We start from the raw sequence: 18,004 nt of genomic DNA on the forward strand, positions 1-18,004 counted from the left end.
AAAAAACAAATGAACAACAAACAAAAAACAAATTAACAACAAAACAAAAAACAAATGAACAACACAACAAAAAACAAATGAACAACACAACAATAGATCCTCTTCATCATAAACATGGGTTAAATGAGCAAAGGTAAAGTAAATGTAAAATGCAAATATATAATTTCCGCAGGACAAACAATACAGTCCCTAGGTATACACACATTCTTTTCATGGAGAACATTTTGCAATATGGCGGCGACACGCTGAGGATTGTTTACTCCGTGTGCTGGTCACGTGACCTGAATTCGTGATGACGTCAGGTCAAATCAGCCAATCAGGTCTGAAAATATAACAGAACAGATACTCAGCTGGAGTTGATTGATCGGACAATACAAAAAGTATATACATCAGACAGGTTCCCTTTGTGTGATCATGATGTGACAGAAATACTGCCGACGTCAGTGTCAAGTTTTACTCCATTTTAATCACTTTCTCAAATGTGTTTGTGTGTGCGTGCGTGCGTGCGTGCGTGCGTGCGTGCGTGTGTGTGTGCGTGCGTGCGTGCGTGTGTGTGTGTGTAATATGCCTTATTGCCCGAATGGCTACTTTTCACTTCATAGTAACAGCATACATGCAGCTACATGTATCTTTGTAAAAATAATAATCGCGATATTTCGTAATTCTATTTCAAGTGGCGAGGAATATAGGTTACATGTGTGTGTTTGTGTTTGTTTGTGTGTTTGTTCTCGGTGTGTGTGAATGTGTGTGTGACCTCAAACATTAGTTTTCAACAGCACTGTGTCAGTGAAGCTAATTTCTTCAATATAATTTTCGAAATGAAATGCAATTATGTCCAAAGTGAGATGAGGTTGTGACAATCAACTGTGACTATCGAATTCATTACAACCAGGAAATATGCTGATCTGTCTAATGTATTGTGTTATCACTCACGGTATATCATCACTTCCAACAAATGGTTTGCCAAGCCCTGGCTAAACAACTTTATATCCACCACGACGCGCACTGCGTATTATGACCCTAATCTTTTTACACTCATTCATTTGATACGTACAATTATCCGAAACGTCTGGGCGGGAGATGTCGACCCCATCCCCGTAGTACACGACGCGGGAGGCGGGAAGGGACGCCCCACCAATCAAGTTGACTCCTGCTTGAGCTCCTCCAATGAAATTCACGTCGCCATCAACAGGAAGGCCAACTCCCCCTGGGACGACGGCACCACCAACGTCAAAACCTACTTGCCCGCCAATGACGGGACCACCTACGACGTTTGGCACCATCATTCTCGGAAAACCACCACCAAATCCCCTAAAAGGCATGGCCATGGGCACATGGAAAGGCATGGGCATTATGGGGAAATGCCGTGGGAATAGCGGAAGGTGGAATAGAGCCGATGTGACGGAACAAGACGCGACGAGGAGGAAGGCAAAAACGAATCTTGCTGCCATTTTACCCTTGAAAAAAGAAACAGCAAAAATATAATTCCCGAAAGGGTAACAAAATCTCGGAAACAGAGAAAAATCAGTTCCGATTATCCGCCCAAGCAGATTCCATTGGGCGTAAAATGCAAAATGTCGTGAAAATTGGGAGAATGGATCAATGAAAATCAGTGATGACACCAGGTGTTTGCGTAAAGGGTAAGTATATATACCTGACGTTAACAATAAATAAAAACTGTCTGCATTTTTATGCAGTTTTCCCCAATTTTTTTTTAGTATAAATCGTCTACCAGTCTCATTACACGATACCACCAACAATTCATTTACTAGATTAATGAAACTGTATCAATCCCGACGAACTGATAATACGATTAATGATATGTTGTCAGATCGTGATGTTAGGAGAATTAGTGAGTGAGTGAGTTGGGTTTAACACCGCTTTTAACAGTGTTCAGTTATATCGCAGCGTGTCAGCTTAATGTGGGAGGAAATCCCGAAGTGATGCGGTTTCAGACAATTACCACTTCGGTGAAACCCACGAGCACGGGTATGGTCCTGACAAACCTAGAAACATAATCGGGGCGAACCGGGATTCGAACCCACAATCATAGGTTTCTGGCGTACCCAAGGGACGCAACTCTGCACAGAGAATCGCGGCGACTTAGACGACTGGGCCACCCGTGCCCCCTATGAGAATTAGCTTTACTGAGTGAGTGAGCTAATTAAGTGTAACGCCGCTTTGAACAGTATTTAAGTAATGTCACTGGTATCAGCTTTAGGTGAGGGGAAAGTCCGAGGTGATGCAGACGTTTACGCACGCACGGGATGGTGCTGACAAACCTAGAAACATAATCGGGGCGAACCGGGATTCCAAACCACGACAGGTTTCACGACAGGCAAAGGGAAGCAACTCTGCACAGTGAATTGCTGCGCCAAGATGAATGAGGCGCCTGACCCCTATATCATCTGAGAACACGACAGTCATGACTCAACGTAAGAAAAATAAAGCAAATATCTTACCTTGGAACACTAATCGGCAATCGGCGCTGTCACCGTAAATTTGGAGGAATCAAAGTCATTCAGCATTTATATAGCCAAGGTAAAGAAGGCGATTGTCACCGATCAATTAACAACCGGTAAAAAATGTGTTGTAGACAAAGCATCATTTAAACATGTCATGCATGAAGAATGGCCTGAGTAAAATGGATGGGGGTGAAGGGTCTACATGCGTGGGTTGTAAATGATGTCCCTCCGGGGGATGTGCAGGAGTCAGTGTGTGAGAGGGTCAGGGGGTTAGGGGTGTTCGTTGTTTAACGCCGCACTCAGCCATATGGAGGCAGCCTGTTCATAATAGAGTCTGGACCAGACAATATTGGCAATAATAATAAGAGCAACGAATGATGCCGTAAGGTACCATCAACAAGGTCCCCGACCACCCGTTCCATTAAGTCCAGTACTGGGGAGAAGGGGTACCATCAATCAAGTCCCCGACCACCCGTTCCATTAAGTCCAGTACTGGGGAGAAGGGGTACCATCAACCAAGTCCCCGACCACCCGTTCCATTAAGTCTATTGCTGGGGAGAAGGGGTACCATCAACCAAGTCCCCGACCACCCGTTCCATTAAGTCCACTACTGGGGAGAAGGGGTACCATCAACCAAGTCCCCGACCACCCGTTCCATTAAGTCTATTGCTGGGGAGTAGGGGTACCATCAACCAAGTCCCCGACCACCCGATCCATTAAGTCCACTACTGGGGAGAAGGGGTACCATCAATCAAGTCCCCGACCACCCATCCATTAAGTCTATTGCTGGGGAGTAGGGGTACCATCAATCAAGTCCCCGACCACCCGTTCCATTAAGTCTATTGCTGGGGAGTAGGGGTACGATCAATCAAGTCCCCGACCACCCGTTCCATTAAGTCTATTGCTGGGGAGTAGGGGTACCATCAACATGGTCCCCGACCACCCGATCCATTAAGTCCACTACTGGGGAGAAGGGGTACCATCAATCAAGTCCCCGACCACCCGTTCCATTAAGTCTATTGCTGGGGAGAAGGGGTACTATCAACACGGTCCCCGACCATCCGTTCCATTAAGTCTATTGCTGGGGAGTAGGGGTACCATCAGCCATGTTCCCGACCACCCGATCCATTAAGTCTATTGCTAGGGAGTAGGGGTACCATCAACAAGGTCCCTGACCACCCGATCCATTAAGTCTATTGCTGGGGAGTAGGGGTACCATCAACCAAGTCCCCGACCACCCGATCCATTAAGTCCACTACTGGGGAGAAGGGGTACCATCAATCAAGTTCCCGACCACCCATCCATTAAGTCTATTGCTGGGGAGTAGGGGTACCATCAGCCATGTTCCCGACCACCCGATGCACGGTTTTAATTAATTCTGTAGGCATAGATATGCCATGAAAAATTAGCTTCAGTCATTTGAAAAATCGGGTGTTTTCTAGCTTCTTTTCAGAAGTATAATAAAAGACACAGGTGGACCTTCGAACAGCCAAGAGTGTGGGGGTGGGATGGGGGCGAGGGTGGGGGCGAGGGTGGGGGCGAGGGTGATGTTGTTAAATCAGACTAAAGAAATAATTGGGCTAGCTATGTGCCGGGGTCAGTCGAGCCCCGGAGGCGTCCGGGGTCAGTGTGAGTGACGGGGGACAAATCTAACTAATGCCACGGAATGCATAGACGCAAGTGATAATTGATGGGTCGTAGCAGGTGGTCTGGTAGACATTTTACATGGCATAACAACATCGGTGTGTTTCGTTTAAACATATTTTCTTCACAAAAGTGAAGATGATTTGGAACAAGTTATACAAGTTGGAATACCTTCTCCGTTTGTTCATAATTTTATAGATCTTCAATATGGTTGAATGCAATCAGTGAAAGGACAGACAGTATACAGGTGATGGGGGTTGCTGTCTGGGATTTATAAAAAAAAGAAACATACAGTATGCTACGGTTAAAACGAAAACGCTTATAACGAACTGACGGATATAACGAACTTACTTTTTCGTCCCGACTATTTGCTGTAGTTATGCTGTATATATGCTTATAACGAACTACGGTTACAACGTACTAAAATTAGTTGTCCCTTTGAATTCGTTATAACCGTAGTGTTCTGTATGTTCCTTTTTAATACCGAGGAAAAAAGTAATTTGATTGTTTGTTTGTTTGTTTGTTTGTTTGTTTGTTGTTTAACGCCACAATATTCCAGCTCTATGACGGCGGTGTGTCAATAATCGAGTCTGGACCAGACAATCCAGTGACATCATGAGCATTCATCTGCGCAGATGGGATACGATGACATGCATCAACCAGCTCAGCGAGGCTGGTCATGACCACCCGACCCGTAAGTCATCTCTTACGACAAGCATGGGTTGCTGAAGACCTGATATATGAGTGAGTGGGTGAGTATGGTTTTACGCCGCTTTTAGCAATATTCCAGCAATATCATGGCGGGGGACACCAGAAATGGGCTTCACACATTGTACCCATGTCGGGAATCGAAAACGCGTCTTCGGCGTGACGAGCGAACGCTTTAACCACTAGGCTACCCGACAGCCCAAATGATGGGAGCCAGCACTTGTGTCAGTCGACACCAACATAGTTACAGTGTTCCTTTACCCGCGATCCATAGTAAAATAAAGGAATGATGCTCACACGTATACATGTGAGGTGAGGTAAAATTGGGTTTAACGTCGCGTCCAAGATTATTGCACTTATATAGCGACGTGCATGCACGTGTGTGTGTTTGTGTGGCTGCTTGTACTAGACCGGATTGAGTATACAGACACAGTATACTGACTCCGAGCCGATCAGTCCTTGTTTTAGCCCCTTAATGCCGAGCGCCAGACAGGGTAACAACAAGTACCATCTTTCCACGTCTTTTGGTATGACGCGGCCGGGGATCGAACCCCGGACCTTCCGCTCTCTGGGCGGACGCTCTACCACTAGACCACGGAGGCGGTCCACGTATACATGTAGATGCTGGTTCACAAATTTGTTTAAAAAAAACCTACCTCGTGTGCATACTCACACTCAGTTTGCTTGCATCGACACATAATTAAGTCGTACATAAGACGTAGGCAGAGTCCCTGTCAATGTTACTAGAATAGTAATTTAAATAAATCCTATTCGTATGCAAAGGAAAGAGGTGAGGTAGGAGTACCGTACAGTGTATCAATACCTAGTACCTGTACCTGTCTAAATGTTCTTTCCCCAAACATAGTCAATTAGGAAATCCAGCAACTCGCATATATCTGTATCTCAATATTTCTCAGTAAAGCTACTTTCTGTTTTGATAAATTGACCACATCCTAAAAAATTGTGATAAAATAAAATGTTCCAACTCTTTCCTTGGACAAAAAGCCCTGCTTAATGAGAGATGTGTGTAATTCTCCTCTTAATTTACTATGAGGAAAAGTTGTGTGAATGGTGGAAAAATCAAAAGTTTTAAAACCTGCGTTCTGGGTACCGTTTCACAAAGCCGTCGTACGTCTTACGTTCGTGTAAAACTAGCGTTACTTGGAAATACTGAACCACGGGCGTTTCACAAAGCCGTCGTACGTCTTACGTGCGTTTAAAACTGGCGTTACTTGGAAATACTGAACAACGGGCGTTTCACAAAGCTAGAGTGATCTTCCGTCTGTTTAAAATTGGCGTAACATCTACGAGCGTGTAAATGTACATGTACGACTGATTTTTGAAACGGAACCCTGCTCTGATATTAAGGAACTTCAAGCCAATCTTGATTTTTTTCAAGACTTACATGTGATTAACTCCACTTGTCTCATATTCTCTGACAACATTGAATTATTTCCAGAATTTAATTGCTCGTAACGAGTGCGTATTACACACGAATGAATAACTAAAGTCTTGTGTACATTGATCAATCGGAAGGGTGCTAATTGTTCACTAGCCAATATATTGGCAAATATTGCCGTGGGCGCTTATTACGTCAAATACGGTAACTGGTTCATTTCCTCGTTTTGCCCACTCTATGGTATACACTGCTACATGATCCATGATGACACAGAAATAATAGTCCAAACTGATGGTTAACATGTGTGATGGCCTCAAGTCGATGTTGGTAAGACCTGGGGTCAAATTACTTCTGACCCGTGAAGATCCGGGTATATGGTATAAAAGAGCCGAGGAAGGATATGAAAGGGACACACAAAACTATTGCAGTGGAAACGTTACAAAACATGGTACGATATAATCGAATTTGTTTTTTGTATTATATAACTAATCCAAAAAGAGTGTGTCAGATTGTGAACAAAAACGAATTTCGTCACCAAGGTAATACGGGATACGATTGTTAAAAATTGTGTATTTCATATGAAAACATAGAATAAGCGATGCTTACCTTTTTTCCGGGTGCATAGACAACTAACTCTCTAAATATAGTTTTAAGTGTATTCCTTGGTTAATCGCTATTGTAAAATCGAATCAACTTGAAACTCACCACGCATTCCTGTATGCGGAGTGATTGGAAATCATCCTAAGTATATGTTTTTATAGTCATGGGGAATTGTTTTGAAATCATTCATGTCATGGGTCATGATCACCCTCAAGGTTATTGACTTTAAAATGCTTCTTTACTATATACCCAAGGAGAATTTACTGTAGGTGATTGAAACTTGGCAAGCATCATCTTTAGATTCATATCCAGTTGGACGTGAGAATTAACCTCTTGGAAGAGCGGCCATGATAAACCCGGGACAAGATGGCCATGTTTGATGCGGCCAAGACCAACTCGGCAAGTCCATCTGATCAAAAAGCGGGATGAAGATCAACGCGGTAGAGTTGACATTGCTGGGTGATTCTTCAAAGGAGCAAGGAAGTGCATCGGATTTGGATTCGACATTCAGCAGCTGACTCGAGAAATACAAGAATAAACGTTCAAAGTATCAACATAACTGATTCGAAGGATCATTTACAACATCGTGAATGATAATGTGAACTTTCTTTGTATAGATACAAATTATTTGTTTCATAATAACAAAATGTAGGTAATCGATGATCGAAGTACAAGTGTGAGTACATTTGCGATGGATTTGATTATTATGTATTTGTCTTTTTTCAATTTCTGTGACTATTGTGATAGAACAATCTTCATGTTCCTCGAAATGCGAATGGCGGACAGTTATGAGTTTGTCGTCAATGTGGTACATGGACAGAAGAACAATCGCCCCAACACAACATTTATTGCAGTATTTCGGTAAAATCACGGCATGTCAGCTTAATGTGGGGGGGGGGGGGGGATGATGCGGGTTTTATAATAAAACAAGAAACAAAAAATATTTCCATAATTATGAGAAATCCAATGTACGACTCCGACAATATCATGAGCATGTCGCGATAAAGACGGTAACCATGGTTGAAACCGATGACCACGGGGCTTGGGGCTGATAAACAGAAACAATCAGGTCGAACCAGGATTCGAACCAAGGATCTAAGGTTTCTGGCACATCTAAGGGACGCCACTCTGCACAGTGAAATAGACGACTGGGCCACCCGTGTCACAACTTCCTGTCCTATATTGGATTTATAGCACACATCTGGTTATTCACAACATGAATATGTACTGGATGGATGCCATTCACATATAGAAGCACTTTGTGTATGCAAGCCGTATGTGCCCCTCAAAGAAAACTCAGCCACCTTAATGCTTATCTTAATGGAGTAGAGTAGCCTTGAGTGAAGCAGGGCTTAGACGAGATACGAACCAACGATCATACGATCCTGGCACGACTAAGGGACGCAACTCTGCACAGTCAGTTGTGTAGCTTAGACGACTGGGTTTACCGTACACCCAAGTAATATGTTTCACTGTATCAATGAAGCACATATCCTATTCATTACTTAATAAAATCACTTCCAAGAGGACCATCTAAAGAAATTATAGATGCCTTAAAAAAAAGTGAGTGAGTGAGTATGGTTTTACGCCGCTTTTAGCAATATTCCAGCAATATCACGGCGGGGGACACCAGAAATGGGCTTCACACATTGTACCCATGTCGGGAATCGAACCCGGGTCTTCGGCGTGACGAGCGAACGCCTTAACCACTAGGCTACCCGACCGCCCCTTAAAAAAAAAAAAAAGCTTGATATATAAGACGTGCCTGTACCATTGATGTATAGCGTGTCACTGAATTTTCAAAAAAAAGTATTGAGATGAACAACCAACATCAAATAAAGACAATATTTTTATTACATCGTCTCATCACTTGGACGACGAAAGATAATATAAACAAACATACAACAAAACATCATTTGTTCATGGTAGAGGGTAAATTGAAAGTAAATATATTCATGTACCGGGAAATATAATCTTCCAACAAAACAAACATAATCTACAAAACATGTATCTCAGATATATGTAACAATTAGATATCATACATGGATATTTTCTGGCTTTTTGTATAAATACCATCACTATGACCCCTGGGTAAGGGGATCGGGATCAGAATAGGTCTTCAGCAACCCATGCTTGCCGTGAGAGGCGACTATGCTTGTTGTGAGAGGCGACTAACGGGATCGGGTGGTCAGACTCGCTGAGTTGGTTGAAAAATGTCATCGTGTCCTAGTTGCGAAGATTGACGTTTGTGATGTCAATCACTGGATTGTCTGGTCCTGACTCGATTATTTACAGATTGCTCTCAGGACCTTGCTATATTCCTGAGTGTGGCGTTAAACAACAAACAAACAAACAAACAGTCAGGATGAATATCCAAAGCATCTCAAGTTTCTCCTGGTCACGTGACGTGTGTGAATGGCAGGGTGAGGTTTCTGGTCAAATTAGCCGACCACATCTGAAATAGAAACAAGAGAAATATTCATCAATTTCTTTCTACAGAGACTCGTAGTTTACATGAAAACTTTTCAGTAGCCTTTTTCGGACATTTTTGCAAATTTATGCACCTTCTTTAATGTTATCATCCACTGTTTACTCGTGATAACATAGTTACATATTTAATCATCCAAAGGGACACGTTCATTTCTGTGATTTCCTTTTCCGATTGTCAAACAATTATCAGTTGGGCATGATAGTACTTGTATGGTTGCCCGTCAAACAAGTCACCCTCATATCTGAATGGCTGAGGGAATGATTGAATGACGACATGCATCGATGTTCACGGTATCAATCAGAGATCGTGTCGCTCGCTACCACACAAGAGTTTACTCACTTATTAGTTTTGGCAAATACATTCTTACATAAGCAAGTGAGCCTTAAGCAGTGTTCCAGCTTTATAAGGATGGGTAACACCATGCCAGGACTGCACAGCGCATGGCCAACTTAAGAATCGAACCCGTTGTGACAAGTGAACAGTTTGACCACTGGGCTAACACACCAACTCGTAGCCGTCATATAGCTGGGATATTGCTGAGTACGGCTTTAAACAACAAACAAACAAACAAACACCAACTCGTAACACTTACAGTTATCCGATACATCAGGGCGTGAAATGTCGACCCCATCACCATAGTATGCAGGATAAGACGCCCCACCAACCATGTTTACTCCCGGTGTTCCTGCGACGATGTTAACGTCGCCGTCAACAGACAACCCTGCTGGGAGGTTGTAACCCGCTCCACCGACGTCTCCTCCAACAATATTCACGTTACCGTCAATAACACTGGCAGCGGCTGGGACAGCCACCGCTCCACCACTCAAACCAACGCCTCCTCCAACGATGTTGACGTTTCCGTCAATAACATTCGCACCTACTGGGACTGGGACAGCTCCACCAACCACACCAACTGCCCCGCCAACGACGGAACGGCCTATGAGGGGAGGAGACGCCATGGGCATTGGAATATGCATTAGCACAGGAATCGGAACTGGTATATGAATAGGCATCGGTAGATGGATAGGCATTGGTATACGTAGAGGCAACGGTAATGGCATGTGCATTCCTATAGGAAAACGTCTTGGCAAGAAAGGAAAATGAGAAGTTGTCGGGTTTGTGAGACAGGAGACGAGAACGACGGTAAGGATGGATTTTGTTGCCATGGCTACACCCTTAAATAGAAAAAACAGAGAATATCACTTTAGTATAAAACATCTTTCATATTAGCATTGAACAACTTCTCAAAGACTAGGTACAGACAAGCAATGAAGCTTAGAGGAACAATGTACTATTGGTATTTAGGAGGTGAACACACAGTGTTTTCAATGTAGAGCTTGGTTACCTGTAGATTTAACCGCCCTAAATTGAATTTAGAACCGAACGCGCACCTCTGAAGAAAACTAAGCAAGCCTTGCAAAGATTTCGTTCGACACCTGGCGTCGCTATTATGATGTCATATTGCTCATTGTGGCGTAAAAAAGATATGACGTTACATTCGTATATAGAAAAGCGCCAAATAGATCCTTGCAGTTTTCTATCGTGTTTTCTGCACTAAACGTATTGCCCCGCATCCTTTGTATTTTATAGCAATCACAACTTTGCATTTTTTCCCGATAATTATAATATAATTATTTAAATATGCCTACCGACAATGACTGAAAAATGTACTATTCTATGAACATAAGCTTCTGCAGGGATGCGATCGTCAAACAAGCTGTTTCAGTCATAGGGGGTTTAATAGCCTTTCGAGTAATTTCCAATTTCATGGTAGAAACTATAATGGTGCATATTCCAACATTGTATAACAGTTTAAGGCCAACAACTTGTGAATTTTAGGAAAGAACAAAATACGAAAGTTGAACCTTGAGAGCATCAACACAGATCACTACTCCAAACCTGCTTCAAAGGTCAAACGTATATGAAACTGCATACTTACCCTGGACAATATTCGCTGCAGATACTATAGACTTCTGTGAGTGTTATGAGGAACCACATCCACCTAGCATTTATATAGACACGGTAAAGGAGGAAATGGTCACCCATCAATTAAGGACCGGTCAAAACATCTGTTAGTAGACAAAGCATCACTCAAACGTGTTGTCGTGTAGGAAGAACGGCCGTATTGGTTTGAAGGGTCAACATACGTGGGTTGTCCACATAACTAATGTCCCCTCTGGGGGAGTACGTGGGGCAGTGTGTGAGGGGGTCAGGGGGGCAGTTGAGAGGCCGTGATGGTTGTTGTATGTCCTGAAACAAGATCACACCAAATGATATTTTAAATTTCAATTGATGTGCTACTAAGCGTCTGTGTGATCATGAACTATTTTAGAATGTTCATGTCGGTGCTGAACAAAGATGTACAGAAAGTGCTGCCAATACCAACACTTTCATCGCTGCATGAACATCCAGAGACAAATGTATGAGAACTTTCTGAAGACACAAATAGAAGAAATAGAGTTAATGAGTGGTGGTAGTAGTATTGGCACCATCAACTGTTAGTAGAGTGAGTGAGTTGGGTATAATGCCGCAAAGGTGGTAGAGTAGTAGTAGTAGTAGTATGAGTAGTAGTAGTAGTAGTAATTTAAGTAGTCGTAGTAGTAGTTGTAGTAGTAATAGTAGTAATTGTAGTAGTATTAGTAGTAGTAGTAGTAGTAGTAGTTGAAGGTATAGTATACTTGCAGTGGTAGTAGTGGTGGTAGTAGTAGTAGTAATAGTAGTAGTAGTAGGAGGAGGAGGAGGAGGTTAAAGTTATGGTACACTTGAAGTGATTGTAGAAATAGTTGAAGTAGTAGTAGTAGTGGTAGTATAAGTAGTAGTCATAGTAGTAGTTGTAGTAGTAATTGTTGTTTTCGTAGTAGTAGTAGTAGTAGTAGTAGTAGTAGTAGCAGTAGTAGTAGTAGTAGTAGTAGTAGTAGTCAGTATTTTGTCAGTTTTGATACTTGTTTTCACAAATAAAATTTTGCTCAGGGGAAATTTTGTGAAATGAACTTGAACCTACATCTCTACAATATAAAATACCATTGTCTCTGCCTTAGGAAGTCGACAAGCGTGCGGGAATGATGGTATGTGTATGTGCAGTTATCTCCCTTTGACCACTCAGAAATGAATATTCTCTTTTATGACGTCTTGGTCCCACACATAGTGGCCTTGACCGTCATACATGGCTTTACCCGAAGAAATAACATGATACACAGTTATATATGTCTTCACGATGGAAGCCTGATGGACAAGGCGGGTATCCCATGTCTAAACATTAATTGTTTTAATGAAGACTGGGGTAAGAAATAACTTGCAACCCTTCCATGTTTGAAATGTTGAAAATTTGTTCCACAAAAAGTGAGCTTGAACAATTTACTTTACAAACAGGAAATCAATATCGTAACAGGTTAATTTCAGAGATTATTCCAAGTTGTATGGGATTTTTACGGATACAAGTTCATGGTCAAGACCGGACGTCAAACTTCCAATTTTCTCAAACTCGAAAAGTTCTCAAAGAGGATGTCCAGATGCCATTAACACAAAAGATGACTTTGTCACGAAGCACAATCTTATCTATCATCATTAGGCTGATGAATCACTGGTGAAGTTTCTGACAAACTACCAACAAACAAATCACCTCGAGGGGTGGAATTCAAACCTGAGAAAACTTGAAGTAGCCATCTCAATCGATAGAGATACTACAGGTTGAGGAAGACAATACTGAGACCACAATCATCAAGCTTCGATCAGGTAGTTCGATGTCCCCCCAGAAGAAGATTATCGGAACTTAGGCCATGCCCTTGTCAGGAAGAAGCGACAACTTCTTGCCAACCAGAAACCAGTGAACGATTATCACAATGCCGTTTCTCATCTAGTTGGACTGTGAATTATGACCATTGAAATGTTAAATAGAAATTCGACAAATAAGACAATATTTTGTACAGTCATAATACTTTTTATCAATTATTTGTTTTAAATATGAAAGTAAATGAATGCTGGATGTACGCTTTTACGAATGTATACAATGTATGTATGTGGCTAAAACAAACACGATGGGGATTATCCCTTGGCAAGCTGCTGGACAAACAGGAAGTGACCGTTCATGGAACCCAAACCGGATCTAGACTACCAGTTGTCGGACTTCCATTTTGTGGATGCCTCGGTGGCTGCGGTGGCTTCATTGCTGACTTTGTGTGCTTGCGATTACATGAGTCACTCTGAGAGTGTGGGTTCGACTCCCGGATAGGTCTTAACCCAAAAGGTACAAGAATTTGTACTTTACTAAGAAAGTGCTATCTCAAATACATTTGTTACAAAGGATGTTAGTCATAAAACGTTCATTACAGACCCTATTTGTTATTATTATATTTTAATTATTCACAACGTCACAATGATCGTTTCACACCCTCAGCAATGTATGCAATGTTATTTTTGTAGGATTCACAGAAACAGCAACACTTTTAGATTGACCGCTTCCTGACGTATCCGTAAAGCTGCTAAGCATAAGTTCACATATCATCTTCATTCGTCACCACTCGCCCCTTTCCGTAGCCTGCAAGAAGACTCGTCCCCCTATCGATGAATGTTATGTGCGAAAATACGACAAACCAATCAGAATGCGCGTATGATTTCAAGTTCTTCGTCAAAGAATCCCTCAGAAATATTTTTGATTTTACATATGTCTTGCATCTAAAAAATACCCTAGACACAGTTAAATGTGTTCAATCATACTGTATAATTCCACATGTCTCGATGTGCTTTAAATTGCATCCGAAATATATATAATATATGGGGAAATAAATGTGAACCATTACGCAACGAGTTGTCTATTGTTTTAGGTATGCCCGTCTGCGCTAAGACGGAACCCGGTCGCAAAAATGGCCATGAGAGGGACACGAGTCGCTATTCGGCTTGTCCCGGAATAACACGAGTTGGGTCACGAATGATATCATCTTATGAAAACATTCGTCACGCATCGTTGCACCGGTAGCTTTAGGCCACGCCCCCAAATACTTTTGTTTTGGAATCCGATTACGGAGCGTGTGATTTCAGCACTTTCACTTTGACATTTAAATACTTTCTGCAAATGTTATGATATTTATTCTCTTGGGAACTGACTGCATGTATCTGGAAAAAAAATTATATTCGCATCAAAATCGCAATCATTTTTTTCATTTACCCTTAAGACATTTTCATTTGCAAATCTAACATATGATAAAATCAATTGAGAGGTATAGTTTCGTTTGCTCCTCAGTTTATAGTAAGAATGACATGATCAACAGATGTTTTCCCCCGTACGCAGAATTCACCTTAAGTTCTGTTAATCTATCCTCAGATTAAAACAGTCAACACCCGATTTTCTAGTATATGGTGAATTAGGTAGATATCCGTTAACGATTCAGATAAAAATAAGAATGATATCTTTTTGGAGCAAACTAATTGTATCGACTAATAAACTATCTAGCCGCATCTACCTGCTAATTCATAAAATCACAATGACTAGCAATACTGCATTTCCATGGCTCACCTCAATTAAAAATATTTTATATGAAACTGGTTTGAATTTTGTCTTTGATACTAACTCTTTTCCAAATCTCTCTTGGCTTAAAACTAACGTTAAACAAACCTTAATAGACAACTTCTATCAAAGCTGGAATGTCAAGGCGTGTTCTTCATCTAAAGGCAAATATTATACAATGCTAAAAGACAAACCACAGTTAGATGAGTATCTATTATCTCTCCCATTGAAACAAGCAATCTGGATTCTTAAACTGAGAACATCAAATCACAGACTACCAATTGAGAAAGGCAGATGGTTTAACACACAGAGTACTGAGAGAACTTGCACTTTATGTAACGACCAAATAGGAGATGAATTTCACTTTCTATTAGTATGTCCAAGACTTAATGACCTTCGAAAACAATACCTTCCGGCCTACTATACTAAATATCCATCCACTCTAAAATACAATCAATTAATGAAATGTTCATACAAACCCATTCTAGTAAAACTGGCTCAGTTCTGTAAAAAAGGTTTAACATTATTTACATAATTAAATATCATAGGATCGTCGATCTATGGCTGGAAAATTGCCCTCGCGACGTTAAAATTTGTGAATTTCACTCTACAATATAATATATGTGTATATTTTATGTGTTCACGTGTGTAGTTATGCAGATCATAAATGTATTATAGAAATGCATTATGGGTGCATGTATGTATTCATGTATGTATATATTATTAGATATTATTGTCGGTGTGGTTGTGTATATATTCAACCTCATGTATGCTCTGTAATCACTCTGTTTGATTTTCTTACGAGCAATAAACTTCTGTTCTGTTCTGAAACACTTGACAGCAATCGTGACGGCATTAAGGCAATGGGAAGATAAGTCTTCTGTTAAAATCCGGACAATTAACATTCATTGAACGATTATATCATTACCGAACAAAACAAACTCGTTTTGATAGCCTAATATACCGTTACATGTCTTTTATAGCCGTGGGCAGCTGCAATACTGCTGATGCGGCTTAAAGAAATATTTCCCCCGTTTAGATCCGGGTTAGAATAGGTTTTCAGCAAAAAATGCAAGAGCCGATTAACGGGATTGGGTGGTCAGGCTCGCTGACTTGGTTGATGCGTGGATCACAATCGTGTGGATCGATGCTCACGATATCAATCACTAGATTGTCTGGTCAAGACACGATTTTTTACAGACCGCCGTCATATAGCTGAAATATTGCGTGTGGCGATAAACAAACAAACAAACAAACAAATAAAGTAATATTTACTCACTCACTGCCTTTTATAAAGACAGAAACGATGATGAAAAATGTTTTCCAACTTGTCATTGTCTCATGGCTAGTCTCTAAATAGATACTGAAATTATAAATAACGACCAGCGACTGTAGGGAAATTGCTTTTATTGAAACAATGTCTCAGCAGCCACAGCAGCTTCATCACTACATACTCTCTCTGTACACACAACTAGATGATAGGTACATTGTACACGCCTGGTGTAGTCTACACGGAATATCACATGGGACGCTTGTAAGCACAGGGTTTTATTAACAACACAGTCATTATTGCTATAGCACGCTGGGTTGTCGCCTGTTAAATATATATTACACTATACAGTTCCTGTCAATATTTAACGATAGTTCCTAATTACGAGCCGTGTATTACTGATGTTTGGCCCTGAACATGGTTATAAGCGCGAGTGCATTATATGTTGTATCAGACATCATGCCGTTCCTATCAAGATTTTACATGATCTCTTTTCGGGTCTTGTGGTACCACCTTTTGCCCCCGAACGAGAGTTGAATAGGCCAGCCATCCGGTCTATGCATGTCAAAGAGAAAAAAGTATACTTAGATCACAGCGATACATTTCCGCCTTTTGGCTCCGAGCAAGGATTAACATTGTACTGTCATACGGGCAAATTATTTATGTCAAAGAGAAAGTACTTGATATGGTAAGATTACAACGTTATATCCCCATTAGACGTTTTGTATAGCTGTTCTTCAGCCATGAACAAGGTTTACATATAGCTACAAGCTGACATACTGAATACGCCAGCCAACTAGACTAGTACGATACATAATCCTCGTTTGGGGCACTGCATTGTCATGAACAAGGGCTTTCAGGTGACCAGAGACATTTGAACCAGACAATACATATTCTACTATTTGATATAATACATTCACATGGTCTTTTCACGCTTCTCTCCGCCCGCCCTGAATATGGATATATAGAGCTGTTAATTTATGGCATATACATGTACCATATACTATACATTTCTACAATATGTCCACGATACCTTGGGCCCCAAATAAGACTACACAACAAGTCCGTCATCCATATCAGAGAGATGACATACTATATTTGTTCTACCACTCTCAGCACTGATTACTACTCAGTATGGGCCGTGTATTGCCGCACTTCGACCCTGATCGAGCCTTTTACAAGAATTCCCTACACAAGGCTTGTTCTTTTCCTCCATTTTGGGTATTGACACTCGTGTTATGTAACTATCACTAAAGATTAATGAAATTAATTTCTAGATATGACATTTAATATAGGTACAAATTATCAAAATTACTCTATAAAAGGACATTTATCATAACCCCTGCGTCAATAAGATTATTAGTCATCAGTGATTTGGTACTAATTGTGATGAAGGGAGAGGTGTAAGGCCTTTAATGTCATAGTTTACTTTACATGTATGTGACATTTCATATTAACATTCTTGCAATTTCTTTTCCTTATTCTGTAGCTGTCCTACAACGAAATAAAAAGTCGCAGCATTTGCAGCAATATTGGGGATACAATTGTAGTAAATATATGTTTATGAATTAATGAAAAATGAAGTGGCTATGAATACGGACACTTGTCATATACTAAACAGAAACTGTAACCATCACAGAAATATAAATATGATTACGAAATCTATTTCATTTACATCATAAAGACGCCGATATCATTTTCATAAATCTATATACATGTAATACATCATATAAATATACACCGTTTTATAAACATATATGGGTTTCAATGCCAACAGGTGACTAACTGGGGGTTTGCTCTACGTCTAATCATCTACATGTATCACAAACACCTAGAAACGTCATGCATATTTGTTTGATTTGCTCTACATCGGAATTTACATCAGGACAAGGAACCAATATGACTACGGATCAACGAACAACCTTGT

This window comes from Haliotis rufescens, unplaced genomic scaffold (genome assembly GCF_023055435.1).
Source record: "Haliotis rufescens isolate VD_foot unplaced genomic scaffold, xgHalRufe1.0.p SCAF_12, whole genome shotgun sequence".
NCBI classification, from domain to species: Eukaryota; Metazoa; Mollusca; class Gastropoda; order Lepetellida; family Haliotidae; genus Haliotis; species Haliotis rufescens.